The sequence below is a fragment of the Schistocerca nitens genome, chromosome 3 (assembly GCF_023898315.1).
Source record: "Schistocerca nitens isolate TAMUIC-IGC-003100 chromosome 3, iqSchNite1.1, whole genome shotgun sequence".
Taxonomy (NCBI): domain Eukaryota; kingdom Metazoa; phylum Arthropoda; class Insecta; order Orthoptera; family Acrididae; genus Schistocerca; species Schistocerca nitens.
Genome location: NC_064616.1, coordinates 571,407,981 through 571,434,114, shown reverse-complemented (window position 1 = coordinate 571,434,114; position 26,134 = coordinate 571,407,981). Strand labels below are relative to the sequence as shown.

General features: G+C 38.1%; 1 protein-coding gene across 2 annotated transcripts in view; it reads left to right on the top strand.

Annotated features, from left to right (window-relative positions):
- Window positions 1-19,483, top strand: part of LOC126248479 (alpha-1,3-mannosyl-glycoprotein 2-beta-N-acetylglucosaminyltransferase) — a 101,718-nt gene extending 82,235 nt beyond the window's left edge. For both annotated transcript variants that reach the window (XM_049949497.1, XM_049949498.1), the window contains exon 12: window positions 13,987-19,483. The gene's annotated coding sequence lies outside the window, so the exon portion shown is untranslated. The remainder of the gene's footprint in view (window positions 1-13,986) is intronic.
- The last annotated feature ends 6,651 nt before the right edge of the window (window positions 19,484-26,134 follow it).

Here is a 26,134-nt window from a genome sequence, read left to right as displayed (position 1 = left end):
GTTGTGCAGCATTCAATTGACAGGGGATTTGCTCCACTGAGATCCATATATGTACTATTAAAATCCAAATAGTCATTGGCAACCCCAGTCATCAACATGCGGCCCACAGAAGTTGACTGTGCAGCAGTGGCAGTTCATCAAGGTATGGTACACCTGTCAACTTCAAAAAGGGACCAGCATATTGTACAGATTTTTTTTTTTTTTAAAAAAGGGGGGATTAGATTTTACAAAAGGAATAGCCTGTGCAAAATACTTGCACATAACCAGACAGTGAATATTTGACCTCTGTTGTGAATAGTATGATAGACTGAGAAGGAAACTCATCAACAAAGGACCAGTGACTGTAGCCCATAAAGATATTATTGATGTAGGTAACACCAGATTTCATTCTGCTGCAGTAATGAGGAAAAAATTTAACTGATTTTTCATGGAACTATTGACCCATTCATAGTATTTCCATGATATAACATCAAGAAAGGACTGTCATTTTTGCTGATTAGATATCATCACTGTCCAAACCTTTCATAATAAGAATGTGAAAACCACATTAAAAAGCTTCGTGACTGGATAACAATTCTTTTTTAAATTGGTATAGGATAATTTACTACCAATAGTGCAAATTGGTTGCTTACCAAGACACACTCCAGACATCTGGACTAAGTGTAACTCACTAATACAAAGACTGGCTGACTATGAAACAACAATATTGACTGAAGCCTTGAAGGCTGTGCTGGCATGTCATCAGCACCAAATAGGATGGAACTGGGAGGAAACTCAGGTGTAGACTTTAGTGTGAATGAGAACATTAATAACAATATTACAGATAACACTTCTTGGCAAATTAAAACTGTGCACCGGATCAGGACTCAATCCTGACACCTTTGTATTTCATGGGCAAGTGCTCTACTGTCTGAGCTATCCAAACACAACTAGTGACGTGCCCTCACAGCTTTACTTCCATCAGTACGTCATCTCTTTCCTTCCAAACTTTACAGAAGTTCTCCTGCATAACTTGCAGGACTGGCACTCATGGAATAAAGGATGTTGTGGAGAGGTTGCTTAGCCACAGCCTGGGGAATTGTTTCGAGAATGAATTTTTACTCTGCAGCATTGTGTGCACTGATACGGCAGAAGAACTTCTGTGATGTTCAACATTCTGTACCTAGTTATTAAACAATTTTGTAAATGACCCAGCTGAGAGAACAAAGTGAGGTAGTGCAGTTGTTGGCACACTGGACCTGCATTCGGGAGGATGACTGTTCAAACCCTCATCTGGCCATCCTGATTTAGGTTTTCTGTGATTTCCCCAATTGTGTAAGGCAGATGCTGGGATGGTTCCTACAAAAAGTCACATCTGATTTCCATCCCTATCAGTCCCCAATCTGAGCTTGTACTCCATCTCTAATGACCACATTGTTGAAAGAGCATTAAATACTAATCTCCTCATCGTCAGAGAGGCACCAAGCTCATGGAGTAAAGCAATAAATGTATGTGAGTATTGCCATAAGTGTCCAGGTGCAGAAAGATACTATCAAAGAACAACGAGTTCTAAAGAAAAAAAAATTCCGATCGTATTTCCCTCAGAAACATTGTACATAATAGCTTTATAGATTGTGTTGTATTAACTTTAGTAACACACACACACACACAAACCACTGTCTTGCTACAGAGGTTGGACACGCTTGATGGGAGAAGCAATCTGGGTGGTGTGTGTAAGGAGGAGGCTGGGGCAGGGAGAGGGAGGGAAAGCATGGTAGGAGTGGGGAACTGTAAAGTGCTGCTTGTGGGAGCACACAGGGACATTGTGGGGACAGGGTAAAGCAGGTAGGTGCAGCCAGGGGGCAGACTGGGAGGACAGGGGTGGGAGGGCAGGGAGTGGAAAAGGAGAGAAGTAAAGATTCTGTGATGCATTGGTGGAATAGAAGACTGTGTAGTGCTGTAGTGGGAGCAGGGAATGGGATTGGTGGGTGAAGGACAGTGACTAATGAAGGTTGAGTCCAGGATTGGGGGGAAAGGGGGGAGGCATTACTGGAACGTCGATGTTTTGCAGGGAGAGCACCTACGTGCGCAATTCGGAAAAGCTGGTGTTGGCAGGAAGGATCCAGATGGTGCAGCCTGCAAAGCAGTCACTGAAGTGAAGAACATTGCATTGAGCAGTGTGCTGAGCATTTGGGTGTTCTAGCTGTCTCTTGGCCACAATTTGTTGGTGGCCATTCATGCGGACAGACAGCTTGTTGGTTGCCACGCTTATGTAGAATGCAGCTAAGTGGTTGCAGCTTAGCTTTTAGATCACATTACTGCTTTGACAGGTAGCCGTGCCTTTGATCTGGTGGGTGATGCTTGTGACTGGACTAGAGTAGGTGGTGGTAGAAGGATGGTATTGCATCTGGGTATACTACAGGGATATGAGCCATGAGGCAAGGGGACGGGAGCAGAGGTGGAGTAGGTATGGTTGAGGATATTGTGTGGATTTGGTGGGCAGCGGAATACTACTGTGAGAGGGGTGGGAAGAAGAGCATGTAGGATATTCCTCATTTCAGAGCACGACAAGAGGCAGTCAAAACCCTGGTGGAGAGTGCGATTCAGTTGCTCCAGTCTTGAGTCGTGAGATGAATACTCCTTTGTGGCCAGATAGGTCTTTGGGAGGTGGTGGGTGACTGAAGAGATAAAGCATGGGAGATCTCTTCCTGTAGGAGGTTGGGAGGGTAATTTCATTCTGTGAAGGCTTCAGTGAGACCCTTGGTGTATTTTGAGAGGGACTGCTCATCACCACAGATGCAACAGACATGGGTGGCTAGGCTGTGTGGAAGGGACTTCAGAGTCTGGAATGAGTGGTAGCTGTCGAAGTGGAGGTATTGTTGGTGGTTGGTAGGTTTGCTATGTACGGAGGTACTAATGTAGCCATCTTTGAGGTGGAGGTCAGCATAGAGGAAGGTGGATTGTTTGGTTGAGGAGGACCAGCTGAAGTGAATGGGGGAGAAGGTGTCCTCACCTTCAATCCAGATCACAAAGATGTGAACCTGAACCAAGTGATGGGTTTAGGGTTCTGGATGGTTAGGAAGGATTCTTCTAGGTGGCCCACGTATAGGTTTGCATAGGATGGTGCAATGCAGGGGTGCTCATTGCCATACCATGTTGTTGTTTGTAGGTGAAGTCTGAAAATTCCATATTACCTAAACCATTCTCAGAAGTGCTAGAAGTAGTTTTCAGATTCTTAAACTGGGGGAAAAAGGAGGAGGAATGAGTTACATGAACATATTTGAACCACCACTCTTTCGCTGAGTGTGAGTTAACCTAACTGCCAAACCGTATTCTATACTTGGAGTCGTATTGAAGGAAGTTAATTTGATTGCTGTAGAGCTGATATTATGGGAAATATTCCATTGATGTACATTGGGCAACATTTAACTAATGTGCTTTTTCCCACATTTATCATCAATGTAGACAATATGATGGGCAGTTCCATTTCTCACAGGAAATAACTTTTACAAGTAGGCACTTTCACTGTGCTAATTATCAGTATGGCAGTGGCAGAATATTTACAGTAAACAGTCACAGCTAGACTCCGACACAATGTACAGCTGAGCGTATTGACTTCAGTATGTACATAAGCTATCAGTACACCATGTCTTATGATAGATGACACAAATAAACAAATGTTCCCTAAAACACTGTATTGTTCAGTATTGGCTCGAAGTAAAATTCATAATGTTTAATACAGTTCAGATGCTAATTGATCACACAGGTATACTGAATGTGTGATTACTGGCAACAAACATCCACATATATGTTAACTGAGTACATAATTGCAGAACACGACCAAGATGTTGCTCATAAAATAAGTGGGCACAGGCTTCTACACAATACTAACTAGCTTCAAGTTCCTGAACTTTTGCATAGAAGTTGCCTCTAAGATTATTACCAGGTGCAGACTGAGGATTTTGGGGTGAGGTAGGAGTTATAAAGACTAGTGTATGAACACTGTCGTATTTTGGTTACTACATAATCATTTGGAAAACAGATAGGTTACATTTTGTTAATGGATGAGCTGTATGTAAAGATAGTAATTTGGTACAGAGCCGAGTGGATGGTCTGAATCAGAGGTTCAGACAGTCCTGCGACCATGTAGGCTGCAGATTCCTCGACTTGCGCCATAGGGTGGTGGGGTTTCGGGTTCCACTAACTAGGTCAGGTGTCCACTACACACAGGAGGCAGCTACACGGGTAGCAGGGGCTGTGTGGTGTGGACTGGGTGGTTTTTTAGGTTAGACGGTCTGGGAAAAGATCAAAAAGGGCTCCAGTCTCAAAGGGTACCGGGTAAAGAAAAGACGAGAATCAACCAAGCAACAGTCGGTATTGTAGTTGTAAATTGTGGTAGCTGTGTAGGAAAAGTACCAGAGCTTCAAGCGCTGATAGAAAGCACTGAAGCTGAAATAATTATAGGAACAGAAAGCTGGCTAAAGCCGGAGATAAATTCTGCCAAAATTTTTACAGAGGAGCAAACCGTGTTCAGAAAGGATAGATTAAATAAGGTAGGTGGTGGTGTGTTTGTGTCTGTTGGTAGTAGTTTATCTTCTAGTGAAGTTGAAATAGATAGTTCCTGCAAATTACTATGCGTAGAGGTAATACTCAACAGCTGTACCAAAATAATAATTGACTCCTTCTACTGACCTCCCGACTCAGATGATATGATAGCTGAACGCTTCAAAGAAAACTTGAATCTCATTACAAATAAGTACCCCACTCATACAGTTATAATTGGGGGAGACTTCAATCTACCCTCGATTTGTTGGTGAAAATACATGTTCAAAGTCAGTGGTAGACAGAGAACTTCTTCCGTAATTGTACTAAATGGTTGCGAAAACACACTTGACCTCTTAGCCACAAATATTCCTGATCTAATAGAGAGCGTTATGACGGATACAGGGATTAGTGAACACAAGGTCATTGTAGTGAGGCTCAAAACCATATCAACCAAAACCACTAAAAATAAATGCAAAATATATCTATTTAAAACAGCAGACAAAAATTTGCTTCATGCCTTCCTAAGAGAGAGTCTCCATTCCTTCCCAGCTAATTATATAAGTGTACACCAGATATGACTCAAATTCAAAGATACAGTATCAACAGCCATAGATATATTCATACCACATAAGTTAATAAGAGATGGGACTGTTCCACCATGGTACACAAAACACGTCAGAACACTGTTGCAGAAGCAACAAAAAAAAGCATGCTAAATTCAGAAGAACGCAAAATCCCTAAGACTAGCTAAGTTTCACAGAAGCTCGAAATTTAGTGCAGATGTCAATGTGAGATGCTTTTAATAGTTTCCACAATGAAATATTGTCTCAAAATATGGTAGAAAACACCAAGAGATTCTGGTCGTATGTAAAGTACACCAGTGGCAAAAAAACAGTCAATACCGTAACTGCGCGATGGCGATGGAAATGTCACCGATGATGGTGCCACTAAAGTGGCGTTACTAAATACAGTTTTCCTTCATTCCTTCACAAAAGAAGACAAAGTAAATATTCCAGAATTCGAAACCAGAACAGCTGTTAGCATGAGTGACATAAAAGTAGATATCTTAGGTGTTGCGAAACAACTCAAATCACTTAAGAAAGGCAAGTCTTCCGGTCCAGATGGTAGACCAATCAGGTTCCTCTCAGAGTATGCAGATACAATAGTGCCTTTCTTAGCACTCATATACAACCACTCACTTGGCGAAAGGTCTGTACCTAAAAGACTGGAAAGTAGCACAGGTCACACCAATATTCAAGAAGGGAAATAGGAGTAACCCACTAAATTACAGACCCATATCACTGACCTCAATTTGCAGTAGGGTTTTGGAGCATATACTGTACTCGAACATTATGAATCACCTTGAAGAAAATGATTTATTGATACATAACCAACATGGATTCAGAAAATATCATTCTTGTGCAACACAGCTAGCTCTTTATTCCCGTGAAGTAATGAGTGCTGTCGACAAGGGATCTCAGATCGATTCCATATTCCTAGATTTCCAGAAGGCTTTTGATACCATTCCTCACAAGCGACTATTAATCAAATTGCGTGCATATGGAGTATCGTCTCAGTTGTGTGTCTGGATTCGTGATTTCCTCTCAGAGAGGTCACTTTTCATAGTGATAGACAGTAAATCATTGAGTAGAACAGAAGTGATATCTGGCGTTCCGCAAGGTAGTGTCAGAGGCCCTCTGCTATGATCTAGGTGATAATCTGAGCAGCCACCCTTAGATTGTTTGCAGATGACGCTGTAATTTACCGTCTAGTAAAATCATCAGACGGTCAATTCCAATTACAAAATGATCTAGAGAGAATTTCTGTATGGTGCGAAAAGTAGCAATTATCACTAAACAAAGAAAAGTGTGGTGTTGTCTTCCACATGGGTACTAAAAGAAATCCGATAAATTTTGGGTATACAATAAATAACAGAAATCTAAGGGCTGTCAATTCGACTAAATACATAGGAAATACAATTACGAGCAACTTAAATTGGAAAGATCACGTGGATAATATTGTGGGGAGGGTGAAACAAAGACTGCGCTTTGTTGGCAGAACACTTAGAAGATGCGACAAACCCACTAAAGAGACAGCCTAAATTACACTTGTCTGTCCTCTCCTGGAATATTGCTGAGCGGTATGGGATCCTTACCAGCTAGAATTGATGGAGGACATTGAAAAAGTGCAAAGAAGGGCTGCTCGTTTTGTGTTATTGCACAGTAGGGGTGAGAGTGTCACTGATATGATATGCGAGTTGGGGTGGCAATCACTGAAACAAAGGCGGTTTTCTTTGCGGTGAGATCTATTTATGAAATTTCAATCATTAACTTTCTCTTCTGAATGCATAAATATTTTGTTGACACCCACCTACATAGGGAGAAATGATAATCATAATAAAATAAGAGAAATCAGAGCTTGAACGGAAAGATTTAGGTGTTCCTTTTTCCCACGCGCCATTCAAGAGTGGAATGATAGAGAAGTAGTATGAAAATGGTTCGATGAACCCTCTGCCAGGCACTTAAGTGTGAATTGCAGAGTAACGATGTAGATGTAGATGTAGATATGTGGTGAGTTAATAAAATGTAGGAGGGTGTGCTGAAAACTAATGCCACACAAATTTTTTATGTGAAAACTCTGCACCTTTTTTAAAAATAAAACAAACATTAACATTCTACATCTTGATTCTTCATGTACACACATTTGTAGCCCTCTAACACTACTGTGCTCCAAATTTTAGTGTGTAACATGGCAGTGTGTAATGCAACTATATTGGTGCCTGAGAAACAGCATGCTGTAATCAAGTTTCTAATTTGAAGAGTTCATCCACACTTGGAGCAACCTCCCATTCAGCATGACAATGCCAGACCACACCCAAGTGCTGCGACATCTGCAACAGTCTGATGCTTTGGGTTCCCTGTCAGTGATTACCCTCCATAAAGTTCCGTCTTGGCCCCATCCAATTTGCATCTGTTTCCAAAACATAAAGAACACCTTCAAGGGCTTCACTTTGTTAGTGATGAAGTGGTGCAAGCAGAGGGAAACACTGAACAGTGACAGTATCAACAAATTGGTCTCTTGGGAGAAATGTGTACATCACCAGAGTGACTATTTGGAGAAATGAATATGTAAACATGATGAATAAAGATGTAGAATATCAATAACATTCATTTTATATAAAAAGCCTTAATAGTTACAACAAAAAAAGAAAGAAAATGGAGACTTTACTTTTCAGAACATCCTCGTAAAAGTTCATGTAACCATTTTATATGTCAATATTGGGAACAATCATTTACTAGTACATACACCATTTGCAGACTTTTAAGCATTTATGCACATTTATAATTATTTGCTTGATTGATTAAGGGTGGTAGGCAGACGAATGGGCCGACTTGGATGAGGAAAGGCACCACAGGACATTTTAATTTCCACTGTCTATAATTTTACAAATAAATTCATAAAACTTTGTCAATATGACCATGAGGGATTTAGGATTCACACTCATAGCAGTGGAAGTCCAGAAATAAAATAATTTTTTTTACATGTGAAATTTCATCATTTTTTCATTTACTATTGGCTGCATTTGTTGCTATAGGTATACTTTTCTTCATAAGTAAGAGATATTCTTCAATGAATTTTGCACAATATACAAACCACACTTACAGGTGTGTGAAACTCTAGAATTTATTTAATTTTTTCTCAATTTTTACCACAGTTTTTAATGGATTTGGAAAATTCTAGATTTTTACGTTAAGGAGTTTGTGTTTAATAAGCATACCAAGTTTGAAAGTAATAGGACATTTATTTTGGATGTTACATTTACCTAAGCACAGAAATTAGTTTTTTGCTGAAAATGGCTGTTAAAGTTTCTGCTTGTATTTGGCATTCTTTTAGTACAGCCCAACACCATAAGCAGGTTCTTTTTCATTTTCTAAATCAGTTTTCTTTCTTTTCACATTCCTATGATGCACTCTTCTTGATTTTATCACCTCCAAAAATGATTTATCTGCTTCCACTACAAGCGCTCTGTCTATAGCATACAAAGCTTTGATGCAATGCACTCCGGGCTTAATTCCCATTTTCTTTAAAACATATTTCCTGCTTTGCACACCATCAGTAAAACATTAAACTCCACCGTAAACACCAATAGCAAGTGCATTTCTTCCCACAAAAATGGCTTTTGGCAATCTATCCCATACACATTGGTTAAAACTTTCATTTGGATTTTGGGTACCACCATGAAGACATTATTCAATAATTTTTCATTTGCAAGGTCCCTGAATATAGGTTTGATGGCTTCCATTACAGCAGTTGGTAGAGAATTCCTGTGATGATATTCTTCACCACCAGCAATTGACCTTTTGTAGCCACACACACACACACACACACACACACACACCATGATTCACTTCCTTTTGGGCACAAGTTGTGGGTAGGGTTATAATCTGTGGACATTTTGTGGAAGTTTAAGGCCGAAACTGCTGGCTTCATATGTTTCAAGTCCCCTGTGTTCCTTCTTATTGCCAGGCCATAATATGTCTGTAGCTTGTCAATTTCTGCATCCGTCAGTCGCCCTCTCCCTTTTATTCCCTTCCCATCAGATAATTTTTTTTTCTAACAAATTTTGTCTCAACCTTCCAAGTCTAGTGCCAAGTCTTTTCTGTACACATCCCACACATTCTAACTTCTGCACAGTAGTCTCAGCTCTATATGGATCACATTTCTGAAACTCGAGGAAAGCTTTGCTATCACCATGACCAAGACACTTCACATATCGCAGGCCACGGGAGGCAACAGATCTGGTAAACTGCCCTTCCACTTGAGCTTTTATAGTTCATATTATATTGATCATCTGGAATCCCTTTCACGCAGCTATTACAAAATTTGCTCAACAATTCAGCATCTAGTACTTTGCTAGTGTCAGCAGATGTTGTTGTAACACCACCATTGAATGAAGTGTGCCCTCTTTTTTGCCAGGTACCATCAAAAGTGTCCACTATGGCCCTGTCACCATCATTTTCGATAATAGATTCTTCTGCAACACTTTTCATTGATGATTCTGCAACTTGCTGGAGGAGGTGGAGGATTCAGCACATGCCATATGCTACTCTCAAATTCATTCATAACCTTTGTTTATGATTTTAGATGTTGTGCAAGATGCACAAATGTTGCATTTGCTGCATATCACAGATATGTTCATACCAAGGTGTTTCCTGGCACTCTAATCTTCCACCACAGAAACACACTGCAAACGAAAGCAATGCTTGCAGATAACATTGTCCAATATTAACTGTGACAGTATGTTAACATCAACAATAACATGACATGAATGTTCAGATTCACAGCCTCCATTTCCATTTGCACCAAAAATAAGTTTTCTTCTTGAGGTACTCGGCAGTGGTTTTTTTTACTGGCTCTGAGAGGTTGCAGTCTTGAGACACTGGTGTAACATTTGTTATAGCCCCCTTTACTGTGTATCTGTTGCCCTGGTGACGTTGATTACGGTTGAAGCAATGAATTCTAGGCATCTTGTGCGATAATATGCCACATTTGTTCACAACACCACACTGCAAGCTTTTCAAAACAGAGAACAAACAAAATCAATGATCAAAACAATGCACGTCGATACCAGCAGAGAAAGTATCGATATCAATAGTCTTTTGTTTCACGTATGATAATCTCTGGCGCAAATATAAACATTCGAATTCTACAGAGCGAAATACACTTATGAATGACAGAAGAATGCTGTGCAAAGGGGTGTGGTGCTGCATTTTGGTACACTTAAAACCAAATAACATGCCTTATAATCTCTCAAATATATATGTTTTATACATCAAACTATTCAGGAAGATGTGCACTACAAAATAGGCATATTTTTGAAAAATTGATTTTTTTTAAATTTTTGACGTCCTACTCCTCTTAATGGAGGATGTTATTCATGCCAGCAGAGTTTGAGCACTAAAAGTACAGTGATAAAAGCTGGAATGTAACAAGTACAATGGCTAAATTCACAATGGAAACTCTAGGTGCTTCCAAAATTTAATGTTAATTGTCTCATAAGTTAATTAGTTTCAATTAAAATTATGTTACTATAGTGTTTGGATGCCAGTCTTTCTAATGAGTAGTACCTGTGTGTCTAAGTGACTGATTAGTTCATACAAAATCTATCCTTACATGTCTTTATGATAAGTTCAATTATTCATTACTTTTAATTAATAAAGTTTCCAATAAAACTAAATATGCTGTTGGAACCAGTTGACCAACAATTATCATAGGAAAAATTGAGTTAGCAAGAAATATAGTGTGATAGTGTGAATAGTGTTTGGACAGATTTGGGCATTTACTACTCGTACCCAATGATTGTAACTAACTTCAAAATGGGGGAAAAAAAAGAATGAATTATTAGTAGAGGTGCCATAAGAACAGATGGAAAGATTCTAGATTGCTCTATTTCAAGATAACATGCTGTTTACCTCTAGGGGAGGTAAGATAAACTTAAACAATGAGTGGAAGAATGTAATAGAGTATGTTTGGAAGTAGGCCTGAGAATCAGTTATAATTTGACAAAACTAATGTACAGTTAACAGTTAAGTGTAAAGTAGTACAAAGTGACTCTGAAGTCATGTAACCAGTTGATGACCTGATATGTAAAGCAGTTTAAGATAACAACTGGATGGACAGGAAAAAGAAACAAACAGAAAAGAAAAGAAAAGAAAAAAAAAAGATTTGGGGTGTTTTTCATAAACTACATAGAGCATAAACTCTAATTCATCACAGTGCTCTTCAAATCTCTGTAGTGAGATTCTGGGCCTATGATATAGATAGGTGTCCTTAAAAATAAAGTGACTGGTGAGGAAGGAGTCTGTCAGAGAGAGATGTACGTGGTCAACAATGATATTAACATTAGAGCTGGTCAGTGGATTCAGTTATCCATCGAGTAATGTGGAGTACCAGGTACTGTGTGCCCACTGGTTACTTTTGGTGCTGCTGTAGATGCAGATGAGCAGCCTGGGTCCAGCCAGAGCAAATAAAATGACAGCTACTTGACCTAAATATAGCTAGATAGCTGATTTGCTTAATGGATGAGTAAATTAGAGCTACCAACTAGTGTGCTCCCTGCAGTTATCTGCAAGAGGCAGTGGGGAAAGAGATGAGGCAGTCATTTGACAAAAGACAGCAGATGGACATTGACACTATTTTCTCATATGATGAATGTATTGAACAGAGAGAAGCATGTATATTGAAATTTATATTGATTTGCAGATTCTTCTTGATCAAGTCTGAGAACATTATTCCATCTCTAACTGAAAAATAATAATTTTTCTACATGTGAAATATGAAAATGGTTGTATGGCAGTTTTTTGAGAAAGAAGAGCACCAAAAACAAACTATGTAGCCTGTGTGGGGTCCTGAGACACAGGTGGAGGAAAGTGTAGTCTCCACAATTATGTAAAGAAATGTTACAAAGATTATACTAGTGATGAGGGGCCAAGAAAATAATGAAATCTTGTACGAAAAATGAATACATGTATGTGAAAATTTCTGAAGATATTTGTGAATAAATTATTTAGTAAAAATGTATTTATTGTTAAGTTTTCCTGTTATTCCTATGGTGGGTTGAATATGCACAACCTGGAATCTGACGTTTCTCTCCAGAATAAAATCCTTCACCAAGAAAGACATTTCCATTTTGTAGATTTGAGCAAAGTACAAAAATTTATTTAATTTATACTGATCACAAAATATTTAGTATGATAGTCTTATAAATTTGTATGAGTAGATGAATTTTAGGACTGCAGTGATTTTTATTAATGTATAATTAGTTGACAGTGTACTAACTTACTGAGAATGCATAAAGAGCAGCAGAAGTTGTCTACAGCTATTTTTTTGAAACCAACAAACAGCACAGTTTAATTTAAAACAGAAGAAAAAATTTGATACCTGTATCTTAGTGATTAATATGGTTATGATAACACACTGTTTGCTATTTTTGAGGCCATAGTGAAAAATTATCATTATATTTAGCATATCAAAAAGTATGTAAAGTGAAATAGATGCCTGGCCATGTATGTGGGATTTGGGGAAACAATGCTACCCTGGGGCCACAGAGGCTGAGTGTTTGAAATTCCCCCACTCCCCATTCAACCAGAGCTACTTGGAGTCTCCAACTGAAATGGCACAGAAGCTCTGCCTCTGTAAAAGTTGCCCTGTGCTAAATGACTTAAACCACAGCTCTTATGATGTTTTGTGTAACAACCACAGATTTTAAAGAAGCCCATATAAAAATCCTCGGTAGTCTAGCAATACAGCTCCTACATGTGTACACGTGTCTTGAAGGCATTCTCCTGAAAGCCATGTGTCTACTGACTATCAACAAGCTGGCACAAAACAAATCATTTCCAGTGTTCTACAGACAAATCACAATATTCCCATGCATGCTCCATTTGTATCTGAGATTAATTAATTCATTCATTCATTCATCCATCCATCATATTCTGTGGTCCACATCAAGAAGAAACACCTTCAGGGATGTTGAATGTGTCAAGGTATACATTAACATGAGATGAAGACACCATAGAAAGATAATCTGTGTACTGTATTAACAATAAACTCTCGCTCTACAGCTTAGTGCTATTCATGCTTATGCTATCTAAAATTAGTTGAGTAAATTAATAAGAAAGCTGCTACTTTGACAAAAGCTGTTGCCTCCTCAGTTTTATTACACAGCTGTTGTTTATTGCTATTAGTAGGTTAAGATTTACATGATTACAATGCTGTTTTTCAGAGAAAACTTTTTTACATCTATAAATACTGAGTGCTCTTTATATTACATTATTACTTTTCTTACAGCTTTATAACAAACACTGAAATTTGCAGTCTGAGTATAGATACTCTGATAATTTGCTGAAAAAGTAGATAATGGGGTACATTTAAATTTGCTTTTGTAGTGGTAGGGATTCACAATTTCTTACTTTATGATAGAACTTTTTGGGTATCTTATAGACCTGATAATGACATAGGTTAAACAATAATAGACATACAGGTTGCCATTTGCCACATTTCACCTTGCTCTGAAGGCACATGTTACTCTATCACATGCTCTGCACTTGACCTTGGAAGCACACTGGACTCGCATTCGGGAGGACGACGGTTCAATCCCGTCTCCGGCCATCCTGGTTTAGGTTTTCCGTGATTTCCCTAAATCGCTTCAGGCAAATGCCGGGATGGTTCCCTTGAAAGGGCACGGACGATTTCCTTCCCCATCCTTCGCTCACCCGAGCTTGTGCTCCGTCTCGAATGACCTCGTTGTCGACGGGACGTTAAACACTAATTTCCTTCCCCTGACCTTGGAGTGCTCATTGTTCTGCTTGATCTGTGTATGACTGCTGACTACATAATTTGAATCCATTATGTAGATACATAAAAAAATTGTACTTATAAAAGTAAAAATTTTGTTTGCAGGTGGCTGGTTTATAGAGAAAATTATGGTCGACAATGAAGTCCACCTCCAGGTCCTGACGTGACTTCTCAGAGCTGATGCTGTTTCTTCTGAGAATTATACTATGGTGGTGATCTGCTTGCAGGCAGTAGATGAAGAATGTTGAACAGAGCCTAAATGATTGTTTTGTAAATTTAAAAGCAATGTGGTGGGGAGACAAGTAAATAAATAATTAAAAAATGGCATGTGGTTCATGCTTTGTGGAGCTAAAAGCTTGTGATATGTAATGTGAAATTGTCCCTCAGACCATATAGGTGCTGTCATTCTCTCTATTAAACCAGTCTGTGTTTTGCAGAACAAGCTGTTTTCAGAATCTGGTTATTCCTAGGTCCTGTGGGTTGCTATTTATGTATGAGTTTTGTAATTATGGAATTTCAGTGATACACTACTTAGGTACATCATTAACCTGCCATTTTGCTTTAGTGGGGTAGCTTATGTTCTAATAGAAAATTTGTGTGACAATAGTAGAGTCATCTGTACTTACATTAAATTTGAATTTACTATGAAGTAAGGGAGAGAAACGGGGTGGGCAGGGAGATTGCGAAAGGTTTTAGCAAAGTGTGTTAATATTTTAAAATAGATTGTAAGTATTTTGGCATTGAGTTTTTTTTTTTAATTCACTTATGTAACTTTTGCAGAAGTATTTAATGATGTGTCATTTGACAAAATTGATGTCTGAGTTAAAGCTTTCTTTCTGCAAGTCAAAAATCGATTTTGGCATTTTGTGTTTAACTGTAACCATAACCTCAGTTTCTGATTTCGAGAATCTGATGTGCTTCTTCATGATAAATAATGTGAAACTTTTTTTTAATAGCCTTTGATGTCCACCAGAAAACTGACTAAAACTCTTTGCCATATACTGCATTTAAAATCTACTGATGTACGTGTCATATTACCTTTGCTGCATGAGAGGCTGCTGGTCAGCTCTATAATCTGATCTATGTATGTGAAAATACAACATGTAAATGTCATCTCTTATACTGAGTGATTCCATGAAATGATCTAACAAACTAATTTATCTTTTTCAGTTTGTGCTGTAATTTACAATGTAGCTTTTTTAGGGGTATTTGAGTACAAAAGATAACCATACAGTCTCACTTTCTGGATATAAACTTTACCTATCGGTATGGCTTGCTAAATATGTAAATCAGTATAATTATCCTTCGATGAAACCACACCACATGTATTTTAGAATATATTAGACGCTCCTTCTGTTCGCCTTCCCTCCTTCTTACCCTCGCACTCCCTCCCCCCCCCCTCCCTCCTCCATATCTCACTGTAATTCATACTGGCCCCCTGCCTCCTCTCCTTCGTGTCTCCATTCCACTCTTGTTGCTGCTTAATTCCTTCAAGTCTCCCTGTTCTTTTTCACATTTCATATATGTAGAAGACCAAAACAGTCAATAGACCAGTTAGGCTGCACTGCAGTTTTTGGTCTTTATTTTTTCGCAAGCTTTGGGACTAATTTGAGTAGTGCTATTAATGTGGGTCATACAGGAAACCTGTGCATTACATTAAAGTATCATACTTCTTAATGAACACTGCTACAGGGATATTCAAACTTTGATGTAAAATGTGTAATCCACTAAAGGCCTTTTGATTGGGTGTCAGTTTACCTAGGAATTGTAAATATTTTAAATTAATGTCCGCACATAAAGAGAAGCAAAACAGTCTTTGTTTGCTATTATTCTGGATAGTTACAGAAGTTCTGCTTGTTGTCAGAGGTACAAAGGTGTCATAGTAATGTTTCTAAATGCATCTGCCAATTGGAACAGTTACTTGCTGAAAGGGTCCTCTCAAAATTAAAACAGAACATTTTGAGCAGAGTTATTTTCTACTACATGATGGTGTTGTACAGGAATCCTTGCTTTCCTTCATTTGGCAGGAGGAAATGTACAATGTGATAAGAATGTGAAGGAGAAGAAGAGAAAGGAAATGTCACATATTTCGGCACACGTTTCATGTACTAGTAAGCATTCAGACTGGGTCGCTGAGTGCGTGATGACATCATTACACACACACACACACACACACACACACACACACACACACACACACATACATACACACTAAAACTTGATGTAAAGAAATTGAATTGAAAACTTTATTTGGCAAGAGAGACAACAAATCTCATTTGTATATGGAGTGTAATGATAAAGGTAATAACTATAGTTCCAGTGGCAACACATCAGTTCTAGAATGCGTAGTGGTGCACACAACAGGAGATTGATAGATTCCTTGGTGATTTTTTTTACAGATCTGACAGAGGCATCATTAATACAATAGGAACTCTGTAGCTGAATAAAGATAGTGGCAAACTATATCTCTCAATGTAAGGAATGAGACCTTAAATGAATCACATTCTAAATGTTTAGCTGTGTTGTAGTTTGAACAGAAACAGTATGTCCCATACTGATTTTTGTAGTGCCACTGAGAATTCTTCCCTTCGTCAATGATGTAATTTTTTGTTGTCATTTTCCACTCTTGAGCACTTTTTTTTTTTTTCGTTGTGGCTAACAAGACTGACATGAAGAACTAACCAAAGCTCATTTCAGACACAGAGAAAATTATTAAAACTAACAAGAAATAGCAGCAGACTGTTCAAAGTAAATGTCAATTAATAGAAATTGCAGGAGCAAATGTTGAAAAATATGTTCACTACGCTCACTAAGAGATGGCAGCTTGGAAAGGCACGGAAAACGATGGGAGAGACTGTGTTAATTGTTGGGTAAAATTGTCACAAAAGTGCAGCAAAGGGTAATATGCAAACTTCATAGTAATTCATTTGTTACCTGTCTTGTGGTTTAAGTATACTTAATGGTACAACATTATATGTTTGTTTGTTTGGTTTGGTGCAATATAGTAGTTGATAAGCTATTATTTTTCAGGTAGTTATACCTTTAAATTTAAAATTAGCTACAGAAAACTTCCATGACGTTATCCTTTTATGGATGAAAAAGGAAACATTTTTATTTCATCTGTGTTACCAAGTGCGGGCTGAATATTTGCACTGTTAAACATCACTTTCAGTTTTTAAGAAAATGTATGTCGCACCTAGAGAAATAAGCTTATCACTTTTTGACTGTGACCACCCATGTTCATTAATTTGGTAGTGGTACTGTGCACAACACGTGGTGTTACAGTTCCTTATTGTGTAATATAATTTTTGCGTTGCATATCAAAATCATTCCTAGCCATGTATGCACACACATGATGGTGAGACATTATTCCATTTTAAGCTCAGAAGTTGTCTTCTCTTATGTTTACTTTTATTCCCCTGTACTAATATTGAATGTGTATCACATCATTGTGTGTGCTCTCATGTTCTGGTCATAGTAGTGCATTTACAGCTACTTTGTTCATCTTGACAATAGGTCTAGTGAAAACTGGTAAAACATAAGACTGGTCTGTTCAGTAGCAGTACTTTGCAAAATGAAGACTTTATTAAATTGTTATTGGTTATTATTTTTGTGTCTGAATTTGCAGTTGTGCTATAGGTGGTTGGTTTGTGTGTGTGTGTGTGTGTGTGTGTGTGTGTGTGTGTTTCCATGAAAACTGTGCAAATATGTTATAAATATTGGGTTATATGCTATTATATTATGAACGGTGAATTATGGCTCATTAATAACATGCTGAAAGAAAACACAGGAAGAAAAGAAAATTGCAGCAAACATCACACATAAAGTTTCCTAATTCATTCAGATTTTAAATATTGTTGCTGAAAGAAAGCAGCTTAAAGAATCACGGAACACACAATTGTTGAGGTTCATTTACCATCCTTATAATCTGCCCACTGTAAATTGCTCCTTCCTCTCTTTCCTTCTAATGACATGATCTTTTTCAGGTTATCTGTTTGTTACAATTGCTTATGGGTGTTCCTGGAATGGTTTGTTACCTTTTACATCACTCCTTGTTAATTACCTAATTTTATAAATGACAGATAAATCTCTGTGTTCCGTGTCACCATCTCTTTATATATTCTCTTTTTGGCATTCAGATGTCCATCACAAAAATGGACATTGTTAATACTGCAGTAATTGAGCTACTTTCACCTCTTTCTCCTCTCTGCCAGTTCTTAATGACAAAAATTGTGTTGCTAGGCATTAGTAAATATATTGTTTGTTTACCATCCATATATCACCATTTAGTATTGGAAATGCAAAGTACTCTTACAATAACTTTTAGAGCTTCTTTAACATCTCATGTAATTGACGTTTATGGAGAATATTCTGATGATCATCAGTGGTATTCAGTACTTTTTTTCCATACTGATCGAGGAATATCTTTGTAGATCTTCATTTGTCATTTTATAATTTGTACGCTTGTCCAGTATTTTTGGAAATTGTCATTTTCTTGGAAAAGTGGACCACTAGTGTGAAGAATTGTATGTGTGTACTATGATTCAGGTCACCACCTTTAAACTTTGGATCAAGTGTTGCATTAAAATTTGATACTAGGTAATAGCCAGTGCTATTGGTCATAGCCACCACTGTATTTGTGAAACATTATTTCAGTCATGTTTATTAACAATCTTTCTTGCTACAAGAACAGCAGAGCTATGTTTCTTGAATGATAGTTCCTTGTGAAGTTTTCTGTTACCAGCAATGTCATCAGACAGGTGTCTGCTGTTTGTATGTTTAGCAAGTGCAAAACTTCCAAAACAAGAGTATAAATTCTTGTGTGACATATCATTTTCACAGCTGCTATAATGAATTTCTTGTTGGTTATCATTGCATAAATTTATTTTTCTAAAAATTGTTATTGTAAATAAAATGAATACATTAACTATCGAAAACCTTATATAAATAGGTTACTGATGATCTCATGTTGCTTGCTGAGTTTTTGTTATGTTATCCTTTTCATTAAGTAATTATTGTTTCCCTTTGATTAACGGCTCAGATATTTAATTGTTGGTTTAAAATTGTGTGTAAGTTTACCCAGTCAAATTTATAACAATGTATTGTGTTTACATAATTCTTCATTGTTTTTTTGTGTGTGATTTGTTTTTGTAATGTGTGAGAGAGATCCTGCATATAAAGAAAGAAATGCTGCAGTTATGAAAAGCAATATTTAGGTAACTTCTGCTATGTTATTATTTGATGATCATATTTACGTTATGTTAAAGATAAAAACAAGATAATTAAAATTATCTTGTTCAGCTCCAGGAAATAAAATGTTGGAGGAGCTACAAAGCTTGTAGAATTTTAAGGTGAAGCAGTGTTTCTTTTACCTTTTTTCCATAATTTTGTGGGGAAGGAACATTATATTTATTACCATAACAGTAAATGCTGTGGGCCATTGTACAAGTCACTTGTCATTAATCCAAGGCACTAAACTTAAGAATCTTTACTGCAGTGATCACTGTGTGTGTGTTTGGAGAAACTACATTTGTGAATGAATTAGTCGGACGATATATCCGCTGTGTGTGAAGTGAATCAGAAATAAAACAGTTCATGATAATTTTTTTACTCAGTTTTATTTGTGTCCTTTATCCTCTCATCCACATCAGTTTATTTATTAGTATTTAAGATTCAGTGCTATTGATGACCTCAAGGGTCATCTGGTGTAATTAGTAAATCATGTTTCATACATAACATTAACAATAAATGTTATGTGTACAGGAAGTCAGTGGAACAGCTATTGCACACACTTCTAAAACCAATATGTTTGTATGGCTACATATTGTCTGTTGACATGCTTCTATCTAACTACCAATTTTTAATCAAGAATTTAGGGGCTGTGAGAAGTAACTTCAGTCTGATTTTAAAAATAATTCTGCTGCCCGTCAGGATGTCATTTCCATTGGTAGATTGCAAAGAGTTTTATAGATCTGGGTTTCTTGCCTATTTGTACCAACATTACATTCACTAGAAGGTAACCCTGTCAATTTTCCTTCTAATATTGTGTTTGTAAATACTGTTCAAATTCTAATAGGTTCTTGATAAAAAATTTCATCAGTGATTAAATATACTCAGAGTGTAGCTAATCATTTTTTAAACAAAATGTATGTGTGAGAACCCCGCACATAATTGTATCTATCGGTTTTCTCTATATTGCTTCAAAAACACTGAACTAAATCAGATTATTTATTCTCTCCTAAATAAGAGAGACTTTTTACACTTTGTAGCTTTTGGTTCCATAGCATGTCTGCAAACATTTGTGTAGGGCATTGGAGACTACATACATTTAAAAATAAAATAGTTCTGTACAATGTACTACATTATCAGAAAAAACTGACTTAAATAAAGTGATGCCAGAGGATATGAGATTGTTAAATTCATCATCAGGAAGAGTATAATTAAGAATAGTGTCAACAACAGTCAGCAGATTGTTCTGTACATGTTGGTTGAAGTAACTCATCCCCCCCCCCCCCTCCCAAAAGTCAGTCTCTCTCTCTCTCTCTCTCTCTCTCTCTCTCTCTCTCTCTCTCTCTCTCTCTCTCCGTGTGTGTGTGTGTGTGTGTGTGTTGGGGGAGGGGGGGGGGCGAGAGAGAGAGAGAGAGAGAGAGAATGAATTGTAAGGGATTTAGTTTTTTATTTTTATGAAAGTTTCTGTTGTGCAGGAAAATAGGGTCCATGGTCAGTCCAGAATTTCCAGTTTAAGAAGTGAGAGGATAACTGCAGAATATTTTATGATGTCATTCATGTCTTTCCAGTTAGAACAGTAGGGGACCTTAACTGTCAATGGTAATCCACTTGAAAGTTGATATGTTCTTTGGAGTGTCTTACGCCTACATTAATGGGCTACCTTGTATTGTTGGGTAGAGCAAGAAGGAATATACTTTTTTTCTGTGTAGTAGATGTATTATGTTTTGAAATACACACACATACAGTATGTTTAAAAAGCTCACCGTATTCTTGCAAAAACTATTATGGTCAGCAACAGAAAAAAAAATATAAACTTCTGCCTGGAAACGAAAACTAGATTATATGTGGAAACTGCAGATGGTGTTCCATTTGGTTACTACCTCTTTTTCACATCATCCAGTTCTCTTCCAATAATCTTGAACTTGGTGTGTGTGGTTTGTATCTATGTCAGAGACCAATAAATGTCTTTAAATTGCATATAGCCATAAATCCAAAGGCCTTAGGTCATATAAACAGGGAGCCATTTCTTCTTTCTTTTCAGTGGATCTGTCATCAATTAAAAGTTTTGGTGTGCTACCATCGTCTGAGATGTTGAAAGTGTAATTGTGTTGTGTCATGCATAAATCACCCTGTGCAAGGATAGCATTCTCTGCTGTGAACAAATTGTTGATAATGTGTCCATTAAAGTATACTTACCAACAAGTTAGTGACCCACTATTCCTTTGCTTCTGTGCACGTGTTACTGAGAGTGCTTCCTAGTACACTGCAGAAGTTTAACTGGGAGGCCTTTTACATATCCTCCATATAGTTCAGATTTCTCTCCATGTGATTTCCATATTTTTGGAGCCCTAAAGAAAGACATTTGTGACTGTCTATTTGCTTTGGATGAAGAGGGGCAAGCCATGGTACAACCATGGTTCCATAGGTAACTGCAAACATTTTCACATGAAGGCACTGATCATCTTGTCTCTCAGTGGGATACATACGTTAACTGTTATGATGATTACTCTTGAAATAATAAATAGTTCAACAACTTCTTTTCCATGTGTCTCATTTTCATTTGCATGTTGATGCCCACAGCAGCTGAAATTCTTCTCACAGTTGTTAAAGGAATATTTTCTATTCTTTGAACACTCACTCCCTGCAATGGAACTGAGTTATGTCGGTTGTGACCCTTTCTCCCTGCTGCAAATGACCCAGTGTCTGCAAGTCACTGAAATAAATTGCTTAACGTTTTTTTTTTTTTTTTTTTCTAATGGTATGCAGTGTTGTGGATTTAAATTAGTGTGTATGACAGACAATACCACTATTTCCCTGAATTCCATTTCAGTAAGTGTTTCTGTTTTTACAATACACAGAACTGTTAACATTGTTCTGATACCAACACAACCTCAGTTAGATACATATGGAATGGTTCATGTACGAAGGGGTATCCAAAAGAAACCAAACTTTTTTTTAACTTATTTAGTCACATTTTAAACACAAACCTTGAATCCCCTTCAAAGTACTCTTCACTTGCCCAAATTCACTTGTCTAATCCTTTATTCCATTTTTCAAAACATTGTTTAAATTCATCTTTTGTGGTGTATGACAGCGCCTCCGTCATTTTTTTCTGTACCTCAGCAACATCAGCAAAACAGTTTCCTTTTGCGTCTGTTTTCGTTCTAGGAAGCAAAAAGGTCAGGTGAGAAGGTTGGGAGGGAGGGGGGGGGGGGAGGAACAGGGGTCATAACATTTCTGATAAAACCAATCACCCAACTGCCACAAATCAGGCCACTTCCACCACACATTGTTGTGCAGTCTTTTCAAAACTTCCAAGTAGAAAGCCTGGTTAACTGTCTGACCATGCAGAACAAACTCTGAATGGACGACTCCTCTCACATCGAAATAACAAATCAGCATTGTTTTAATTTGTAATATCACCTGACGAGCTTTCTTGGGGTGATGCGAACTTGAAGTCTTCCACTGGCTTGATTGTTCTTTTGATTCAGTATCGTTCTTCATCTATGATAACTTTTAAAAAAAATGTTTGAATCATTTTTGGACTCTTCTTTCAAAGCACAGCATGTTTCCATATGACCTTCTTTTCATTCAGCTGTTGTGGCATGAACTTGACAGCCACCGTTTTCATTCCCAAATCTTCTGTCATAATTTGCTGCACTGAATTCCAAGTTACACCCAACAGCTCCACAATTTCTTCAGTGGTCTGTTGTTGATCTTAGTTGATGATTGTATGAATGTTTTCAATATTTTCATGTGTTCAGTTTGTGGAAGGACAACCAGAATGAGGTTTGTCATCAAGTGGGTCGAAGGCTTCCAGACTGATCAGTCTGGCCTGGAACGGAAGACAGCAAAACGAAAGCTGAAATTTTAAATTTAGCATTTGAGAAATCTTTTACGCAGGAGGATCATACAAACATACTGCTGTTTGAGTCTTGTACAAATTTCTGTATGGAGGACATAGTGATAGACATCCCTGGGGTTGTGAAGCAGCTGAATGGGTTGAAAATAAATAAATCGCCAGGTCCTGATGGGATTCCAATTCGGTTTTACAGAGAGTACTCTACTGCATTGGCTCCTTACTTAGCTTGCATTTATCACGAATCTCTTGCCCAACATAAAGTGCTGAGCAACTGGAAAAAAGTGCAGGTGACGCCTGCATATAAGAAGGGTAGAAGGACGGATCCTCAAAATTACAGACCAATATCCTTAACATCGGTTTGTTGCAGGATTCTCGAACATATTCTCAGTTCGAATATAATGAATTTCCTTGAGACAGAGAAGTTGCTGTCCATGCATCAGCACGGCTTTAGAAACCATAGCTCCTGTGAAACGCAACTCGCCCTTTTTTCACATGATATCTTGCGAACCATGGATGAAGGGTATCAGACGGATGCCATATTCCTTGACTTCCGGAAATCGTTTGACTCGGTGCCCCACTGCAGACTCCTAACTAAGGTACAACCATATGGGATTTGTTACCAAGTATGTGAGTGGCTCGAAGACTTCTTAAGTAATAGAACCCAATATGTTGTCCTCGATGGTGAGTGTTCATCGGAGGTGAGGGTATCATCTGGAGTGCCCCAGGGAAGTGTGGTAGGTCCGCTGTTGTTTTCTATCTACATAAATGATCTTTTGGACAGGGTGGATAGCAATGTGCGGCTGTTTGCTGATGATGCTGTGGTGTACGGGAAGGTGTCGTCATTAAGTGACTGTAGGAGGATACAAGATGACTTGGACAGGATTTGTGATTGGTGTAAAGAATGGCAGCTAACTCTAAACATAGATAAATGTAAATTAATGCAGATGAATAGGAAAAAGAATCCTGTAATGTTTGAATACTCCATTAGTAGTGTAGCGCTTGCACAGTCACATCGATTAAATATTTGGGCGTAACATTGCAGAGCGATATGAAGTGGGACAAGCATGCAATGGCAGTTGTGGGGAAGGTGGATAGTCGTCTTTGGTTCATTGGTAGAATTTTGGGAAGGAAACCGCTTATAAAACACTAATATGACCTATTCTTGAGTACTGCTAGAGCGTTTGGGATCCCTATCCAGGTCGGATTGAGGGAGGACATAGAAGCAATTCAGAGGCGGGCTGCTAGATTTGTTACTGGTAGGTTTGATCATCATGCGAGTGTTACGGAAGTGCTTCAGGAACTCGGGTGGGAGTCTCTAAAGGAAAGGAGGCGTTCTTTTCATGAATTGCTACTGAGCAAATTTAGAGAACCAGCATTTGAGGCTGACTGCAGTACAATTTTACTGCCGCCAACTTACATTTAGTGGAAAGACCACAAAGATAAGATAAGAGAGATTAGGGCTCGTACAGAGGCATATAGGCAGTCATTTTTCCCTCGTTCTGTTTGGGAGTGGAACAGGGAGAGAAGATGCTAGTTGTGGTACGAGGTACCCTCCGCCACACACTGTATGGTGGATTGCGGAGTATGTATGTAGATGTAGATGTAGAACTGACACGTCAGTATTTTTGAAATGGGAAAACCACTCAAACGTTTGAGTTTTCCCCATAGCATTGTCCTTGTAAGCTGTTTGTTACATTTCAAGAGTTTCTGTTCAACTTTTGTGAGCATAAATCAGAATTTCACTGCAGTATGCTGTTCATGAAAATCAAACATTTCAAAAAGACAATGACACAAAACAGTTGTCACTATAAACTCTGCCAAAACTACTACTGAACTCCTTCAGTGATGACACCAGGCATACTGACACTAGGTGCCCCTAGTGGCAAAACATGGTACTACAAAAGCTGTGACTACCAAAAAATTAGTTCAGTTTCATTTGGGTATTCCCTTGTAGAAGACAGTTGGTACAAATGCTGTAACTGATATTAATATGAAACTCAATTTACAAAATACACCCAGCTTAACCAAGTACAAAATCAGCACCAAATTTCAGCAGGAAGCCCCACTAAATACAGAAATTTTGACACTAAGTACAGAAATTTTGCAGTGCAAGTGTAACTGCCCATATTTGAAAAGGTATTTTTTTTCCTTCCTAACTTTGACCAGCAACCTCCTATTAGAGTACAAGAAACCTTTTAAACATCATGGTTTTGTGCATAAAGGAATAGAAAAGTTGATTAACGTAAAGTAAGAGATGAAATAAAATTAAGAAATATGACAGATGTGTTGCATGAACTGCAACTTTGATTCAAAAGTGATTCTACACATTTAATCTGTAGACCGCTGCTGATTAGCACAGAAACCCTTGTCATTAACATATTGACTGCTGCGTGCATAGCAGTGGATGTTTCACCGGCAGACACATGGCATCAAGTGTGATGCTGTGCTGTGGTCAGCGGCACCATTGTGACAATCAGCATGTTAATATAGCAAGTCCGGCAATGCTTCGCAATAGCTAAATATGTGTTTGAATCAGATATATGCCCTAATCTCCATCTTCCCCATCTCCCTGTCCATCTCCTTGTCCTGCCCCCCCCCCCCCCCCCCACTGTCCATCACCTCCTCCCTTATTCTCTCTGGCCATCTCCTCCTTCCTCAACTCTCTGAATCCTCCTCCTGCTCCTCTGTCCATTTCATCCTTCCCCTCCCCCCACCTCTATCCATTCCCCCCTTCACCCCATCCATTTCCTTCCTTCCACCCTGATCACTTCCTCCCCTCTTCTCTGTTCATCTCCTCTTCCCCCTGTGTGACCTTGAGCCTTGTTTATTGTTACTGCATACAAAACCTTGATTGGGAACTGCAAATTGCTTAGAATGAGTGGGTAAATCTGTTGGGATCATTGGTATACGGTGTACGAGAGAGACCCTCTCCTGCTGCTGGATTGGTGAGGATAGTAGCTTCAATGACAGTATTTTGCATAGTTTTAATTTTCTTTCTTGCAGTTGATCTTAACAGAAAATCTGTTATAGGTGTTTAAAAATATATATGCTCTATGTCTGTTGGAATATTTGTGAGAGTTTTGTGTAAAAATTTGAAATAAATCTGTCAAGAACTTTTTGATATTTGTGCTAACAAGGTTTCTGTGTTATATATTATATATA